The following is a 17461-nucleotide window of genomic DNA, read 5'->3' as shown; positions in this document are numbered from 1 at the left end:
AGTGACTGATGAAGGGGCCTTTCCAAGAGTATGGGCAAGATTAAAGCCACCTAGCAGGAATGATGAAGCTTTCTTGGGCTGGGCACAAGGAGTCTAGGATCCCTGGGCTTGAAGGTTCAAGGGGAGGGAGTGGTCACCCAACTTGGAGAGAACATTAGCTGTATGACAGGGCCCCCTGATGCAGCTGAGACCTTAAGCAGGGAGAGTGTAGGTGTTTACAACCTAGAGAAAGAACCAGAAACATGAATATGGGGACCTCTATCTCCTGCTACACTCAGGTTTCCTTTGGGGTTTCCCATTGTTCTCACATCCTGGCCCCTGCCAGGATCACTATGTAAGTAAAGATCCTCAGGGCCTAGGGAAGGGTGGAGGGGGGGTAGAAGCTGGATCTGGAGAGACTAACAGACCATATCCCACACAATATCTATTTTCATGGTTTGTGGTTATAGCAGAGTGAAGGTTAGATATTATCCTTACTATACAACTCAGGAATCAGAATATATCTGCCTCAATCTGTTAGTAGTTGTAAACAACAGAAACTAACCTCAGCTGTCTGTTTCAGAAGTGATTTTCCCAGGACAGACCCTGAGTAAAGAATATGGGTGTAGGTGATTTTTTTTTTTTTTTTTTTTTTTGTCAAAGAGTTCCCAGGGAGGGTTGTCAGATGAAATACAGGACACCCAGTTAAGTTTGAATTTGAGACATGCAACAAACACGTTTTTGGTATGACTATGTCTCGAATATCCTATCAGGCATAACTATACTAAAGCCAAAGCAGAACAAACTGTTTTTCTGAGACCAGGAGAAAACAGCAAGGGGATGGTTGAAGCATGGAGGGATATGAGAAGGAGCCCAACAAGGCTGCCTGTCCCAGGTCTCAGACTCAGCTCAATCCCAAAGGGAGCTCCAGAGTGCGAATTACACCTCAGTGTCCATCCCTCGTCCAGGCAAAGGGACTGGGCTCCTGCTCTCATACGTCGCATCAGTCAGGCAGTGAGGGTGGGCTCTTTGGTGGGTGGGGGCTGTGGGGCAGTGGGGGATGTAAAGTTCTACTTGCAGGTACTTCGGGATCTTCCTAACAGCTGGCAATGCAGCTCCAGTGTCCAAGGCATTCTTCAGAAAGTCATACATGCGATCAGTTAATGTGGGTCGCACAGAAACTGAGGGGTGAATGAACAGATCCGGTAAGATGGATAAGAAGGGAAACGGCCATGACCATACTGTGTCCACTGCAAGACCTTAAGCAAAATAGAAATTTATTAAAATGCTTCAGGGAATTCACAATAACGGGCTGGAAACTGGAGGCCACAACCAGTTGTCTCTAGAGGCTATACTCTTGGAATGGCGGCCATCCCTTCAGATTGGCCTGGGCTAGATGCCTCTACCACCATGGCTCTTGATTCACAGAGACAGGAAAGGGGTCTCAATGGCCACTCGAAGCTGCAGTCTTCTCTCCCTCCCTCTGGACAGCTGCCTTCAAATAGAGCATCTGGGGTGCCTGTGGCTCAGTCTGTTAAGCATCCGGCTCTTGGTTTTTGGCTCAAATCATGATCTTAAGGTTTGTGAGTTTGAGCCCTGCATTGGGCTGTGTGTTGGTGCAGAGCCAGCTTGGGATTCTCTCTCTCCCTTTCTTTCTGCCCTTCCCCTTCTCTCTCTCCCTCTCAAAATAAGTAAATGAACTTCAAATAGAGCATCTGGTGCTAATACAAAGTGATGGCAAGGTGTAGGCCGCCGAGCAATGGCAAACACCAGAAACCCAGCCACACACACATGCAGCATGTGGCCATCATTTTTCCTCACTAGGACAAAAATTGCAGAAAGGAATAAATAATTTATTTAATGATTTTTTTCATCAGATTTTCATTTGAGTACCTACCACCTATTTCGCAGAATTATCTAATTCTATCTTTGTGACTGTTGTCCACAGAGCGTTTCAGATGAAAATCCTCTCATGCTTCTGTTTAGTGTTCTCCAGAGTCTTCTTACATTTGGAGCACCTGATGTGCTCTACACGCCCTTATGACCTAGTGCATGGCCTTGTCACCTAGAGCATCCTGTTACCTCCCTCACCGTTATTCTTAGGATGTCCTCGCTTGTTTGACTGTAGATGGTATTAACTTTTTACTCTCACTGGAACATATTAAGACCATTCCCAGCTCACTCCTTGATATTTTCTCTGCCTGAAACATTCTTCCCCAGAATAGCCACGTGATTATTGTTCTATTGCTTTATTTAAGTATCTGTTCATCTCTCATCTCCAGAGAGGTGTCCTTCCCTAAACTCACATCATACAGACTTTACAAAAGTAGCTTCTATCCCATCATCTCTATCTCCTTATCCTTTATTTTTGTTCACAATTGGTATCATTCAGGCTATAACATATTTACTTACTTGGTCTTTCTCTCATTCTCTCCATCCCGTGTGTGTGTGTGTGTGTGTGTGTGTGTGTGTGTATAGAGAGAGAGAGAGAGGGAGGGAGAGAGAGGCAGGCAGCGGGGGGGGGGGGGGGCGGGGTGGTGGAGGTGGACCATTTCCAAAAGGACAAGGGCTTAGCTTGTTTATTTCTGAGTTTTAGGCCCTAAAACAGAGTATGGCACATAGGAGATGTTTGAAGTATTAGTTGAAATAAGGAAGAGAAGAAGGAAGGAAGAGAAGGAAGGAAGGAAGGAAGGAAGGAAGGAAGGAAGGAAGGAAGGAAGGAAGGAAGGAAGGAAGGAAATCTGAGATTAACAGATGCAAAAAGTGGCAATAAGAGATCAAGAACCTTGTCCACATCTTCCTGCTAGTTTTCCAAATGATCTCCTCACCTCCTTGCTAATTGAGAAATGAGTCTGTCTTCAGACAAGGCTTCGGTCCTCAAAAAAGAAAGTGTCTCCTTACCTTATAGCCAAGCATATGTGGGCACAACCATATTATGATTATTGTTCTCTAGAAACACATACTCTAGATTTCTGGGGGTCACACCATCCAGCCAGTCCCACCTTCACCCACCTTTTTGTAAATGTGATCTTGAGCGAGTCTCTAGTTTGGGCTCATGGTCTTTCTCCCCCCTTTAAGGCCCCGGCTTTCCATTAGTAGCAGCTTCTTGCCTCAGTAACAGTGTCAGCAGATTCTCAAACTTAAGAAGCGATGGACTGATGGTGCTTTAATAGAGCAAGAAATAGAAAACTTAATTAAGGAGAGTGCAGATACCACATCTGATTTACTAAGCAGCCTGGGCCCTGTATGTGTGATCCCGACTACCAATAAAGTGTGTTATGAGCCATATAATATTGGCATCAAAGAGCAGAAGTCTGAAAATTTGGGGAGCAGGTAAAACATTATATACTTTTAAAGTATTATTATAATTCCTAGAATATGAAATGGGCTATGAAAACCATAATTCAGAAAGGGTTCGTTACATTGGGATGTGATATTAAAGAAAGAACTTGGATGTGTATTGTATGCACTGAGGTATATTGTTCTAATTACTTTTCCTGTGAATTTAGGTTGCTGAAAGACTTGAGAATAAATTAAAAGTTGAGTGATGCATCACCCCCCCTCCTGACCAGTGGTTTGCAACTGTGATCATACTCATGGGAGGCCAGGCACTTGTTCTAGAAATTAGGGCTGCTTACAGTAGTATACGGTGGGGTTGCTCTTTTCCATTTCTGTTGACCCCAGACATAGTAACATGACCTGATTTGATCAATAACAATGAACAGAACTTCTGTGAGTCACTCCAGTGAAGCTCTGCAAGTCAGTGGGTAATTTATTTCCTTACCTTCCTAAAAAAAAAAATTTGCTACTCGCATATTTTTTAGATGTAGCCTCCATCTGCTTGGGTCACAGTGACTATAGTAAGACAAAGCACCTGCTGAGCATGGGTGTAACTAAATAACTTCGCTTTCTTTCTTTTTTTTTAAGTTTATTTATTTATCTTCGAAGGGATGGGGAGGGACAGAGAGAGAGAGAGAGGGAGATAGAATCCCAAGCAGGCTCCGTGCCATCAGTGCAGAGCCTGACAGAGGGCTCGAACTTAAGAACCGTGATACCATGACCTGAGCCAAGATTAAGAGTCAGACGCTTAAGCAACTGAGCCATGCAGGTGCCCCAATAACTTTGTTTTCTTAAGTCACTAGATTGTGGAGAGGGGTTATGATAGCATAAACCTGCTTACTCTGAGTAGTACAGAGATTGGCGGCCATTATGATTTTATTGTAGATCTCACGTGAGTTCTAGTGTAGAACAATGGCATGGTACAAATGGCTATTATACTCATGATTGGGAGAGAGGAATCATACCCAAATAAGCAAGCACAGGAAAGAAAATGCTGTCAAATAAAGAAAGCTTTGAGGCATGGGGTAAAATCCAGGAATCAGCAGTTATGTATGAGAATATGGAAGGCAATGAAACCAAATATCTAGTTTGGCAACTTCCTGGAATTGCTTGCAAAATTCTTTTGGATTGGAGAAGGCGCTAATCTATTATCTACATTGGTTAGTCTTATATTAGGTACGAAATAAAAGAAAAAATAATTATAAAAACTGTAATACTTGAATGCCTATTGAGTGTTTTCTGTATTTTTTTTAATGTTTATTTATTTTGAGAGAGAGAAAGTACACGTGGGGAAGGGGAAGAGAGGAGGTAAGAGAGAGAACCTCAAGCAGGCCCCATGCTGACAGCAGAGAGCCTGACGCAGGCTCGAACTCAGAAACTGTGAGATCATGACTTGAGCTGAAATCGAGAGTCAGATGCTTAGCCAATGGAGCCACCCAGGAGCCTCTAGTGTTTTCTGTATTTCTAGTCCACAGGAGACCACAGCGCTAAGTGAAGTGGTGTGAATTTCAAATTGCCATTGGTCATACTGGTACCATGTAGTGTGGTAATACTGTAGAGCCACATAGAACAGGACTCAGGAGACATGATCCCACAGGAGAAAAGTAACACTGAATGCAGGTGCACGGAGGCAGTGTGGGTAAAGATACTGCAAGTTCATTATTAAGATGTCAGTCTTGTACAGACAGCCGTGATGGCGTGTTTCAGAAAATGGCACCATTATGGTGGTCATATGAATGACTTCTTGTCGGGAACAGATTCCTGAGCCCGTGCTACAAACCTATGACGGTCACTTCCTGCATCGATGATCTTGGGGAACTGTTCGAATTCTCTGTGCTTCAGTGTTTTCATCTTTCAAACTAGAGGAATTCCCACCTGGAATATAGCATTTCCCAGTAAATGTTAACTGTGTTTACTAAAATAAACTGTCTTACGGCCACGCGTGGTAGTAGGAACAGAAAGGGCCTTGGAGCCCGATCCATTTGTGGGAAGCACCGACGAGATGGGGTCTGTGCAGGCAAGAGGAGGGGGAGGATCCAGACACTTGGGCATTACTGTTTTTATAGATGGGGAGGTTTCTGGTACTAAACCTACTGCCCGCAGCTCAGTGTCAGCACATCCCTGGATGGTCAGACCTTCAGGCTTGTCTCAAAGTGATCCTCAATGATTTGAGGAATACCCAGAGGTCACGGTTTCCTCGAACAAGGTTGACACCCTGTACCCACTTCGCCTCTCCTGCCCATTTCATCCTGTTGTCCACTGGCATGTTGTTTAGATAAAACTCAGGCTTCAAGGACATCAGGACAGTTCTGTGGTCGGGGCCATTGAACCAGCTCGCAAAGCTCTCAAGCTATGGGGTTTAGAAGGCCTTTGCCTCCTGTTCCTTTTGAAAGAGTCCTATTTCACAATGGTCACTATTTCTTGTATTCTTTAGTTCTAAACAAATTAAAAAGAAGGGGTGCCTGGGTGGCTCAGTCGGTTGAGCGTCCGACTTCGGCTCAGGTCATGATCTCGCGGTTTGTGAGGTCGAGCCCTGTGTCAGGCTCTGTGCTGACAGCATGGAGCCTGGAGTCTGCTTCCAATTCTGTGTCTCCCTCTCTCTCTGCCCCTCCCCTGCTCATGCTCTGTCTCTCTCTGTCTCAAAAATAAAGAAAACATTTTAAAAAATTTAAAAAAGAAGATCGACATTCAATTTTGAGATGCTATTAAATTCGTTAAAAGCTTTAAGTAGAACCTGATCTGAAATCTGCACTCATGAAGCAGAAACCTCACACCTCCCAACTCATATGCTGTGTCACTGTTTTCAGTGTTAAACACAAATAAAAACCATATGTGGTCACCAAAGAGGACAGAGCTGTGCCCTACCACAATTTTCTTTGTCTTTGCAATCTCTGTGCTCTCACTGTTCCCCTTGAATCTGCCATTGTAAGGTGGAAACATGCAGCAGCTGTCACAGGGGACAGGAACACGGACGGCACCCAAGGCACCCTCTCCAGCTTATTCTTGAGGCCAATCTGTGTAGTTGAGCCCACGTGTGTGTCAGAGTCTGATTCAATAACTGAGAATCCGAAGGCCTGACCTTTATATAGAATGCAATGCTTAGTTGAAGATAGGTAGTAAAAACATGCTAATTTGAAGCAAATCATCTTTGTGTGTGTGAACGTGTGTGATGTGTCGTGCTGCGTGTACTTGGGACTCAACAGTAAGTGCAGCAGTTCTGCGTAACTCGAACCAAAAAAAGTTGGTTGGTTGGTTGGTTGGTTTCAGGGGAGAGGATCTCATCATGGATGTTGTTAAGAATTTCTGTTCATGGTGATTCTGAGACAGACTGACATTTGGTCAGCCTCATTATTGTTTTTGTTTTCTGCATTTTCCAAGATAGTGAACCTCCTCGTGACCCACCTTGAGGACAGACCACCCCACTTCCCTGCCTTCAGTGCTGGCCCTTCTCGAGTTTCCCTCTCGCAAGGTCGTGGCCCCCGTCGGGTCTTGCTGCTGCTGGATGGAGAATGCTGTTCTGTTTTCAATGTCTCATTTGATCCCTAAGGCCTGATAAAATGGGAGAGATGCCCAGAAACTCGGAAAATCTCCCTTGAATATTGGCAATAGCTCCCACCTTCCACCGTGCAGCCTGTGTTAGCCAGGTCACTGGGAAGTAGCAAAAGTCAGAGGCCACACTATCCCACACTCCTTCTGTTCTATTTCTGGCTCCTTGTGCCTCTGAAGTCTCCCTGGCATGCAGTTACTGACACACGTCTCCACGCACGGGAGTGGAAATCCGTGCTGATTTACGTGTGTGGAGTGTGTTGGGTAGGGGGGTGAGTAGGAGGTAGAGAGAGGCTTCCAAAACAGCGGAAGCAGAAAACAAACACGTGTTGTGTCACGAGTCTCTGTGACATCACCACTATCATGCCAAACCCCCTGTGTGCATAAAGCAGAGAGAAATCTATGCAATGCGTATGTGTTTGCATATCTAGGCATATGTATACATCCACACATGCATGCAGGAAGACCTACTTGTTTGCTTTCTCTCCAAACATCTGATTATATAAAAAAGAATAAGAAAAAATTACCTGGAAAACAATGAGCTTACTCACGGCTTTGTTGTCACCTATGTATACTGGCAGCTGCCAGAGCTGTGATAAGAAGGTGACTTTGCTACCAAGATAGAGGTGACGTCCTCCTCATTCTTCACCCCATGCCTACCTTCTCTGGTTGTTATTCAGCTTCAAAACCCCCAAACTCTGAGGCATAATTGACTTCAGTTTTAGAGTTTTCAAAGAAAAGCCTTCTGGACAAAATTTTTCATTAATTTATTTTTAGCCAGAGAGAAACAGGTGATAACCTTTAAAAATAAGTAAATGGAACTGCTGGAAAACACACACACACACACACACACACACACACACACACGGGAAATGAATTAGTTATTTTCCTTTTTTACTGTTTTCCTGAAACTTTAGCTTTGTTTTCTGTGATTTTTTTTTTGTCTTTTTAAACATCCTGGAAAGACATTGTACCATAAAATGCGAGAAGGAAACGGAGTCTCTCATTAAACTTGGCACCTGAGATAAAGTCTCGGAGGGGCTCAGGAGACAAAAAGGACTAAGACATGCTATAAAAGCCTAATAGTTTGAACCATAGTTCAAAATGTATCTTAGTGGAGACATTTTAATTAAATTCCTTAATATAACATTATTGAGCTCTAATATGTGCTGTGCCTCTTAAAAAGGCAGACACGGTCCCCATCCTTAAGAGATCTCTTTGTCTGCGCAAGGGGTAGGAAGGGATGAATCCGTGGGTGGTTGGAGGGCATTTACATAATTATGTCTCTTAATTTTCACTATATTCCCGTGAGATTAATGTCTATGCCCTTGCTTTGTAGTTGGGAAACTGACGTTTGGGAATGTGAGGGAAGCAGGTCTGAAGCACACAGCTACTTGGTACTTCAGGTTGGATTCAATGAGCTATAAAAAGATACATGTAAGTTGCCGTGAACTTTCAGAAGAAGGGCAGGTAACACTTTCCTGTTGTAGGGGAGGCAGGATTAGAAACACTCCATGGAAGAGTTGGTTATCTAGAACTCAAACAATATAAAGGGGTTTGCTCAGGGAGCTGGGGAGGGGGTGTTTTGAATGGAGAAAACAGCATGAGGAGAACAGGGGAGGAAGGAGCATGGCGTCTGTGGAAGGAGGTGACCTGAGCATGGAGTGGGCTGGGTAGGGAATGTGATGTACAAGAGGACAATAAGACAAGAGAATGGAGAGGTTGGTCTGCTAGGATCATGCAGGGAAAATATTGTGATTTTAAGCAATAACGATCCACTGGAGTCTATGGGCTCAATGGTAGCGTGGTCAGTATTGGCTTGGGATTTCAGTCTGTCACAATGCATTAAATGCTCTGAGGTAAGACGTCCCTTAAACAGCTCCGTGGGAAATATAACAGGGATGGAACATTCTGGAAACAGAAGACGTGGGTTGCATTCTATCTCCAGGAAAAAATAACTGGTGTTTGTTGAGCACTCACCACATTCGTGCTTTAACAATCCTTCCACGCCCTTTGAAAATCCCATGAAAATGTAGTAAGTCTGGGAAACGTCTTCTTCCTTTCTGTTGAGGACAAAAACAGAGTAACTTGCCGAACACACAGAATTGGGTTTGCCAAAGGAAGAATGAAGGGTGACACAGAGCTTCAGCTGGAGAGGCTGGGGGTGGCACTTTTTAGTGCCTGAGCTGAACCCTCCTTCCTGAATGGGGAGATGACGTTGACCAGCCCCTAGATGCAGTACAGACCTTGAAATGGGGTGACCACTCGGTAAAGCATGCGGGCCAAGATAACGCGACAGTCCTACCGTGTAACTGTTGAGCTTATGTTTGCCGAGAAATGCATCACCGGCCTCCACAGAGGCATAAATAGATGAAACTAAACCAAGCCCTGTTTTATCAAACCACTGAGATTTTAATACACTGGTAATCAGCTCCATTATAAGCATGAGGATGGCCTGTTGGGAATGATGGAGACCTCACATCTGTAAAGTAATTTTGCATCCTGGTTAGAAGCCTGAATCCTGGGGTCCAGCAGAGAGAGCTCTTCTTGTCGGCCCTACGTTCGAAAACTGACAACTATGATGTGTCACTGCTATGTGTCGGGAGCTTTAAATGCTAAACATAATATTTGCAAGTGCAGGTTATTAGATATTTTTGTTAAAAAGGGGTGAAAGGTTAAATACGTTTCCTGAGGAAATGAAGATAGTAGTGGGGACACCAGGTTTCGACGTCAAATCAGGGGTGTGTGTGAACATTTCGTTTCTGGCGTTTGCAGGTGAACTGTTAAGGTAATTATTAACATTTAAATCTCATTTCGAAAGAAGGGGGATAACACATTTTTTAAGCAAGGACACAGTCTCTTTATGCAACTGTTGCCATGGAGTAAAAGAGTAAAATCTAGAAAGTGCTCTTAAAAAAAAAAAATCACGCTGATTTTGTTTGCTAACTTATTTCCAGATAACTTCTGCTTTCAGTTTATAAATTAAGTTCCCAATAAATATTAGCACGATTCTTCATTCCTCAGTAGCATAGCAAGATAACACATACATACCGTGGAGGAACCCGGTTTAGTGGTAGAATATATTTCTCTTATCTCGTGACTTTGTGCCTGGGCACTGGTTCACTTGGCCGATGCTTGGTGCAGACACAAAGCAGGCGGAAGCTTCAAATGTGCCCATGTGGTCACATCTGCCTTTTTAGCCTGTCATTACCATGGAAAGATCATGTCACGTTTCGCCTGTAGTTTTATATGAACAAGAGAAATGGGCAGACCTGGACCCCGTTTACACAGCCTGGAGACATACTCAACCCAGTCTAGCCAAACACCAGCTGACTCACCAACGCTACAGGCAGAAATCTATGTTTTACCTTCACCAGCTACTGGATCTGGTTGTGGTTGGTGCTCAGCGCATTGTGGAAACCGCTAGCCAGAACAATAAGCCGTAGTCTTCTGGGGTCATCCCTATGGCGGAGATGATATCTGTGCACTTCCTTCTCCCCAAAATAGAACTTTTGTGTCTTCCTATCAATGCTACCTCTTTCTTTTACCAATATTCGTCCAGTGCCTGAAACGTGTCACAGATTGTATTAGGTACAGTGGGCACAAGGATGAATTAGAAATAGTTTATTTGATTTTCTAGACTCTCGCCATACAGCAAACCTTTATGTCAGCAGATCTGTACTTAGCAAGGTTTTCCTCTTCTCTGCGTTTGCTACCAACTCGACTCACCGTGAAGACCCAACCGTGGTATTTTTTAAAACTTAGCCTTGAAGAAACCGATTATACTGTCCTGACTCCTCAGACTGCTTCAATCATGACTTGAGAGAGGACAAGGACACAGGTCCTGGGGGAGAACCTTGGACCCACCAGAGCAACATACCGATGTCGCTGACTGAGACATAATACCCAGTAAATGAGAACACGGAGCCAGCACGCGTCCAGCTCTGAACGCAGAGAGCACAGTTGTGATTCGTTGGTGCGTGAACACATACATCGGAATGCAGATGAACTGAAAAATCGGGCTGATGCTTACATCTCAACTTACCACTTAGTTAAACTGAAGCAACACAAAATATATCTTCTGGAGGAAACTGTTGAATCAGCATCTCTGGGCTTCCACTTCTGAGTTGACACGTTTAAGCTGCTACCTGGCGCCTACCACCAACTCTGCTCTCCAGTAGCAGAGCGAGTTCATATTCCATACCCCTGACACTTTGCTCTGTGCTCAGCAAAAACCCAGCAAGTAATCAAGCGGCCAGATTAAGGCATTCACCTCATTGTGTTTTATTTTGTCTGGTTTAGACATTCACCTCTTTCCTTGACTGGGGGAAGGAGATGATAGATAGATGATAGATAGATAGATAGATAGATAGACAGACAGAGACAGACAGACATGCTGATTACATCTATAGATTTATCTATAGATCTATATACACATATATTTTTCTTTTGTATATAAAAGAATAATGATGCTCTATTTGTGATTGTTTCACTGCCAGGTAGCATTGTGCCTGCTTTGTGGAAGCTTGAGACAGATGGCTTTAAAATAAACGTAGGAGTGCAAAATATCTAAAGAGGCTTGAGAGATGGATAAGATTTGGGGGGAAAACACATTGCTTTCCAAAAGAAGTTTTTATTTTAACTTCTTTTGAAGTTGATTTTCTCTCCAGAGCATTGCGTGATGAGTAAAACTAATAGGGAATGACTAAGTAAGTAATAAAGTAAATAAATAAAAAGTGTTTTCAAACACAATTAGGAAGTAAGACATTAATACTAAAATAAACTGGAACTAATATAAGCTATGCTTCTCCTCTTCCCATTATGCCCTCAAACTAGAAACCAAATTACACTGTACTCTTTAATCTCTGGCATTGTCCAAATTGAGGGAAGCAATTTTGAAAGGCTCATGCATAATTTATTAAAGGTTCCCTATGTAGTGTACTTGCCCTAATTCAATAACATCACACTATTATAATTTGACTTTTAATATATTATGGTTATTTATTAAATTTTTAATTAGTCTCAGAATTGCTTTTAGCAGATTCTAAAATCCATTTTAATAACAGAACTGGACAAAATGAACTATTTTAAATCTCTTGTGTCTTTCTGAAAAATCTTTGGAAATTGTACTCTGTACAGGAGTTGTGTGAGTATACACACACATACACACACACACACACACACACACACATGCTCCTAAATGGCCATGGTTAAAGGTACAAGGGAGGCTGGATGTCTTCTTTGGAAAAATGTCTATTCATGTCTTCTGCCCATTTCTTCACCAGATTATTTGTTTTTTGGGTGTTGAGTTTAGTAAGTTCTTTATAGATTGTGAATACTAACCCTTTATCCAATATGTAATGTCCACAGTAGAGGCAAAATGATACCAGATGGGTGGAAAGTTCTTGCTAAGGTTCCATTCCAGGACCAATCGTGTACTTCCTATGAAATGTTCAGGCCTGCTTGGAACACATGGATATTTTCAGGGAAAAATTATTTTTTTTACCTTTCTTCCCCATAATTAAGTTTCAATTGCACAGCAGGAAGCAAGACTAAGCCAGAGCTTTGTTTCATAAACATATAATATCAACAAATAGGATGAGTCAAAAGCATATCATTATAATAGACATTAGAAGTCCTGCTTTATGAATTCAACATTGTCCTTCCCCAGTTATGTATCAATGGTGTCAACGTATACACTGCAGTGTGTTTGTGAGGAGTCAAGGTGTGAGCACCTGGCACATAGCAGGAAGCTGGTACCGATTTCCTGAATGACTCTGAAAAGTTTACTATGCTAGTTGCTTAGGAAATTTTTTAAAATGTCATTTGCAAATATCTTCTCCCATTCCATCAGTTGCCTTTTAGTTTTATTGATGGATAAGATATTAGCAAATTAAATATTGGATAAAGGGTTAGTATCCAAAATCTATAAAGAACTTACTAAACTCAACACTCCAAAAACAAATAATCTGGTGACGAAATGGGCAGAAGACATGAATAGACACTTTTCCAAAGAAGGCATCCAGATGGCTAACAGACACATGAAAAGACACTGAACATCATTCATCATCAGGGAAATACAAATCAAAACCACAGTGAGATACAACCTCACACCAGTCAGAGTGGCTAAAATCAATAACTCAGGAAACAACAGATATTGGTGAGGATGCAGAGGAAGGGGAACCCTCTTGCATTGTTGGTGGGAATGCAAACTGATATAGCTGCTCTAGAAAACAGTGTGAAGGTTCCTCAAAAAATTAAATAGAACTACCCTACAACCAAGCAATAGCACTACTAGGGATTTATCCAAAGGATACAGGAGTGCTGGTGCATAGGGGCACATGTACCCCAATGTTTTTAGCAGTGCTTTCAACAATAGCCAAATTCTGGAAAGAGCCCAAATGTCCATCAACTAATGAATGGATAAAAAAGATGTGGTTTACATATACAATGGAATACTACTTGGCAATAAGAGAGAATGAAATCTTGACATTTGCAACAATGTGATGGAACTGGAGGGTATTATGCTAAATGAAATAAGTCAGTCAGAGAAAGATAAATATCATATGTTTTCACTCATATGTGGTACTTGAGAAACTTAACAGAAGACCATGGGGGAAGGGAAGGGGAAAAATAGCTCAAACATAGAGGGAGGAAAACCATAAGAGACTCTTAAATACAGAGAAAAAACTAAGGGTTGATGGGGAGAGCGGGGGAAAGGGGAAAATGGGTGATGGGCACTGAGGAGGGCACTTGTTGGGATGAGCGCTGGGTCTTATATGTAAGTGATGATTCACAGGAATCTACCCCCAAAACCAAGAGCATACTGTATACACTGTATGTTAGCTAACTTGACAATAAATTACATTTAAAAAAATGTATGATATTGTTTTGGGCACCTGGGTAGCTCAGTTGGTTAAGCGTCCAACTCTTGATTTCGGCTCAGGTCATGATATCATGGTTCATGGGATTGAGCCTGCTTGGAATTCCCTCTCTCCCTCTCTCACTGCCCCTCTCCCATTCTCTCTCTCTCCCCCAAAATAAATAAATAAACATTAAAAATATATTACATGTTTCATCTCAAAAAATCTATTCCTTTAACTCTTCATAAACACAGTATCATTGCACCTCTGTTTATAAAATGAAATTTGAACTCTTTTTCAGTGTAATCAGGGTTCCGTTTTCTCTCCAGCCACCTTATACCCATCCAGTTAATTTTGTGACCATGTGGACAAACTCTTCCATTGCCTTTCATGCTTCTTGAATTATTCTCAGGATTTCCTGCCTAGCAAATCAGGAAAACAAATTTTTGTGGTGCTGAACTGAAATTTGAACCACTGTTCAATCCCAAATTGACCCCAAAACTATAGATGCACAGAAGACATACAGACCAACCATATCACAGGCTTAGAGAACTGAACTAGCATCAGAACTGAACACTACACAGATTGTTCCCTGTTCTACATATGTATGAATAAGCCCCACACCTGCCAAACAAAGTTTGGGACTGAGCTGAGATTCGAACTACTGCAGACAGAGGATAAGACAGCATCTGTGCTCTGAGCCTGTCTGGGTTAAATGCCTGTTAATGCAAAAATAACATTTTCCATGAGATTACAACAGAACCCAGTATCCATGCAACACAACATGAAATTCAAATGTCCACGTTAAATTCAAATTTGCTTAATGTACAAAAAAAAGAAGAAATAACCAGTTTTTCAAATGAAAAAGCAATTGATAGGTGCTCACTCCCTTGAATTCAGATATTGGAATTATCAAAAATGAACAAACAAATACGACTTTAAGCCAGTTATCATAACCATGCTTCATGTGGTAAAAAGATACACACTCAAATTCAATGAAAAAAAGAGAAGTTCTCAGCTCGAAAACCAAAAGAACCAAGTGAAAATATTGAACTAAAAACGAATCTGAAACACAGTTTGCTCATAGGATGGAGATAAGAGAGGAACAAGTCAGTGAACTTGAAGATGGACCAATAGGCATTATCCATTCAGAGAAAAATATAGGAAAAAATAACAGGATGTAGGGGCCTAATGGGAAATTTTCAAAGTGTCTGAACATATATGTCATTGGGATAATTGAAATAGAAGACAAATATATTAGTATTGTAAAATCTTTGAAAAAAATTATAGCTGAAAAATTTCCAAATTTGCTGAAAGATTTAAATTTATACCTAAAAAAAGCTCAGTAAACCTCAAGCACAATACCCTCAAAGTTAACCATGTTTTGACACGTATTAAACAAACGTTTTAAACCATTAACTGTAAGGACAATCTTGAAAGCAGCTGGAACAAATGACCTATAACATGAAGGAGACACTCAGCCATTGAATGTGAATTTCTCATCAGAAAACATGGAGGCCAAAAGATGGTGAAAAAAATTCATACTACAATTACTCAAAGAAAACAATGCCACACAGGAGTTCTGTATCAAGCAAAAACATTCTTTAGATTGAAAGTAAAAAAAAAAAAAGAGAGAGAGAGAGAGAGAGAGAACAACTGAGAGATTCTCAGGTTCTCAGATAAAAGAAAATTAAAGAATGTGTCACCTACAGACATTTTCAAAAAGAAATTGTAAAAGGAGCTCTTCAAGCTGAAGAAAAAGAAACAAGGGTAACATGAGTCTTTAGGAATGAAGGAAGAACAAAAGAAATGGTAAACATCTGGGGAAATGTGGAAAACCACATGTCCCGTCTTACTAAAGCATATATAGCACATATTTATGTGAAGGGGGTAAAAATGACCTATATCATTTCAAGTTTCAACACTTTATTTTAATATTATCTCTAAGTACATTGTGGAAGATTAAATATGCATAGCATATATTCCCTGGAGCAACCAGTAAAAAAATATAGAAACAACCAAAATGCCAACAGAAATATTAAAACGAAATACTAAAAATGATTCAAATAATACAATACAAGGAAGACAATGGTGAAAAAAAGAACAAAAAATCAGAGAGGGCAAAGTGAAAACAAATAATAAAATGGCATACTAAAATCCAACCATATCAGCATTTACACAGTATTTTAATTCTCTAAATAGTCTAAATAAAAGGCAGAGATAGACAGTGGAAAACAGAAAACAAGGTTCTCTTTTAAGCTGCCTACAGCTTAGAGATATTTTGACTGCAAAGACACAGATGGATTGTAAGAAAATGTATAGCAAAAGATGTATCATGAGCAGTAATCATAAAAGTATAGAGTGGCTGGCTATTTTAGTATCAGATAACATCGACGCTGAGAAAGTATTTTACTGAGATAAAGAAGGATACATCATGATGATAAAAGGGACAATTAATCAGGAATTTTTAACCATTATAATTATCCATGCAGCTAATAAAAAAAAGTCTCAAAATAAAGCAAGTTTGACAGAATGAAAGGGAGGAATAGAGGATCCCACAAATTTTTGTAGTTGACAGTAATATTCTCAGGGATGGATATAACGACAACAAAAAATCAGTAGTGACATATAAAATCTGAGGAACACTATCCACTGCTTTAGTCTAATTGAAATCTATGGATCACTAAATCCAACCAATGTAGAAAGCACACCCTTCTAATGTACACATGGTACATTTGTCAAGATGTTGCCATGATGGACCATGCAACAACAATTTTTTTTAATCATACAAAATAAACTCTCTGATCACAATGGAGTTAACTTAGAAATCAGTAACAAAGATATCTAGAACATTCTCAAATATCTGGAAAGTAAGCAGCACACTTCTAAATAAAATCACAAGAGATATTGGAAAACACTACAAACTAAAGGACAATACAACTAGAATGAAGGACACTTAAAGCTTTAAAATGCTTGTATTAGAAAATAATGACATAAAATAAATTTCCTAGGGATCCATGCTACTAAAAAGAAATAAACCTGGGGCTCCTGGGTGGCTCAGTCGGTTAAGCATCTGACTTCGGCTCAGGTCATGATCTCACAGTTCGTGAGTTCGAGCCCTGGGCCGGGCTCTGTGCTGACAGCTCGGGGCCTGGAGTCTGCATCGGATTCTGTGTCTCCCTCTCTCTCTGTCCCTTCCCCACTTGGGTTCTATCTCTCAAAACTAAATAAACATTTAAAAAATTTTTTTAAAAGACATAAACCTGAAGTAGAAGGCAAGAAATAATAGAATAAATCAATGACATAGAGAACAGACAAACAGGAAATAAATAGTCAATGGTTCCTTGGAAATATCAAGAAAATTATGAAATTAAGCTGATCACAGAAAGGAAGAACACAGATCATCAATAACAAGAGTCAGAAAGAGGCAATTACTACAAGTTTTATGAATAGTAAAAGGGTAATAAGACAATACATCAACAATTTTTATAATAGTACATTTGACAACTTAGATCATATGGACAAGATTCTCGAAAAATTATGACTTACCAAAATTGACATAAGAAGAATTGATATAAGACATTTGCCATCTTACTGAAGAAGCTGAATTAATTAGCAAAACCTTTCCAAAATGACAACTCTAGACCAATTTGCTTTTTCTGGTAAATATGATCAAATAATCAACGATAGATAATAGAGAAATGCAAAATTTATATATATGTATAATTATACTA

The 17461-nt window shown here is 40.8% G+C and overlaps 1 long non-coding RNA gene across 1 annotated transcript in view; it reads left to right on the top strand.

The window, feature by feature from the left end:
- LOC131494688 (uncharacterized) overlaps positions 1-17461 on the top strand; it is a 120338-nt gene that overhangs the window by 83117 nt on the left and 19760 nt on the right. The window lies entirely within an intron of this gene.

The sequence above is a fragment of the Neofelis nebulosa genome, chromosome 14 (genome assembly GCF_028018385.1).
Source record: "Neofelis nebulosa isolate mNeoNeb1 chromosome 14, mNeoNeb1.pri, whole genome shotgun sequence".
NCBI classification, from domain to species: domain Eukaryota; kingdom Metazoa; phylum Chordata; class Mammalia; order Carnivora; family Felidae; genus Neofelis; species Neofelis nebulosa.
Note: the sequence above shows the minus strand (reverse complement) of the source record. Positions and strands in the feature narration are given on the sequence as shown.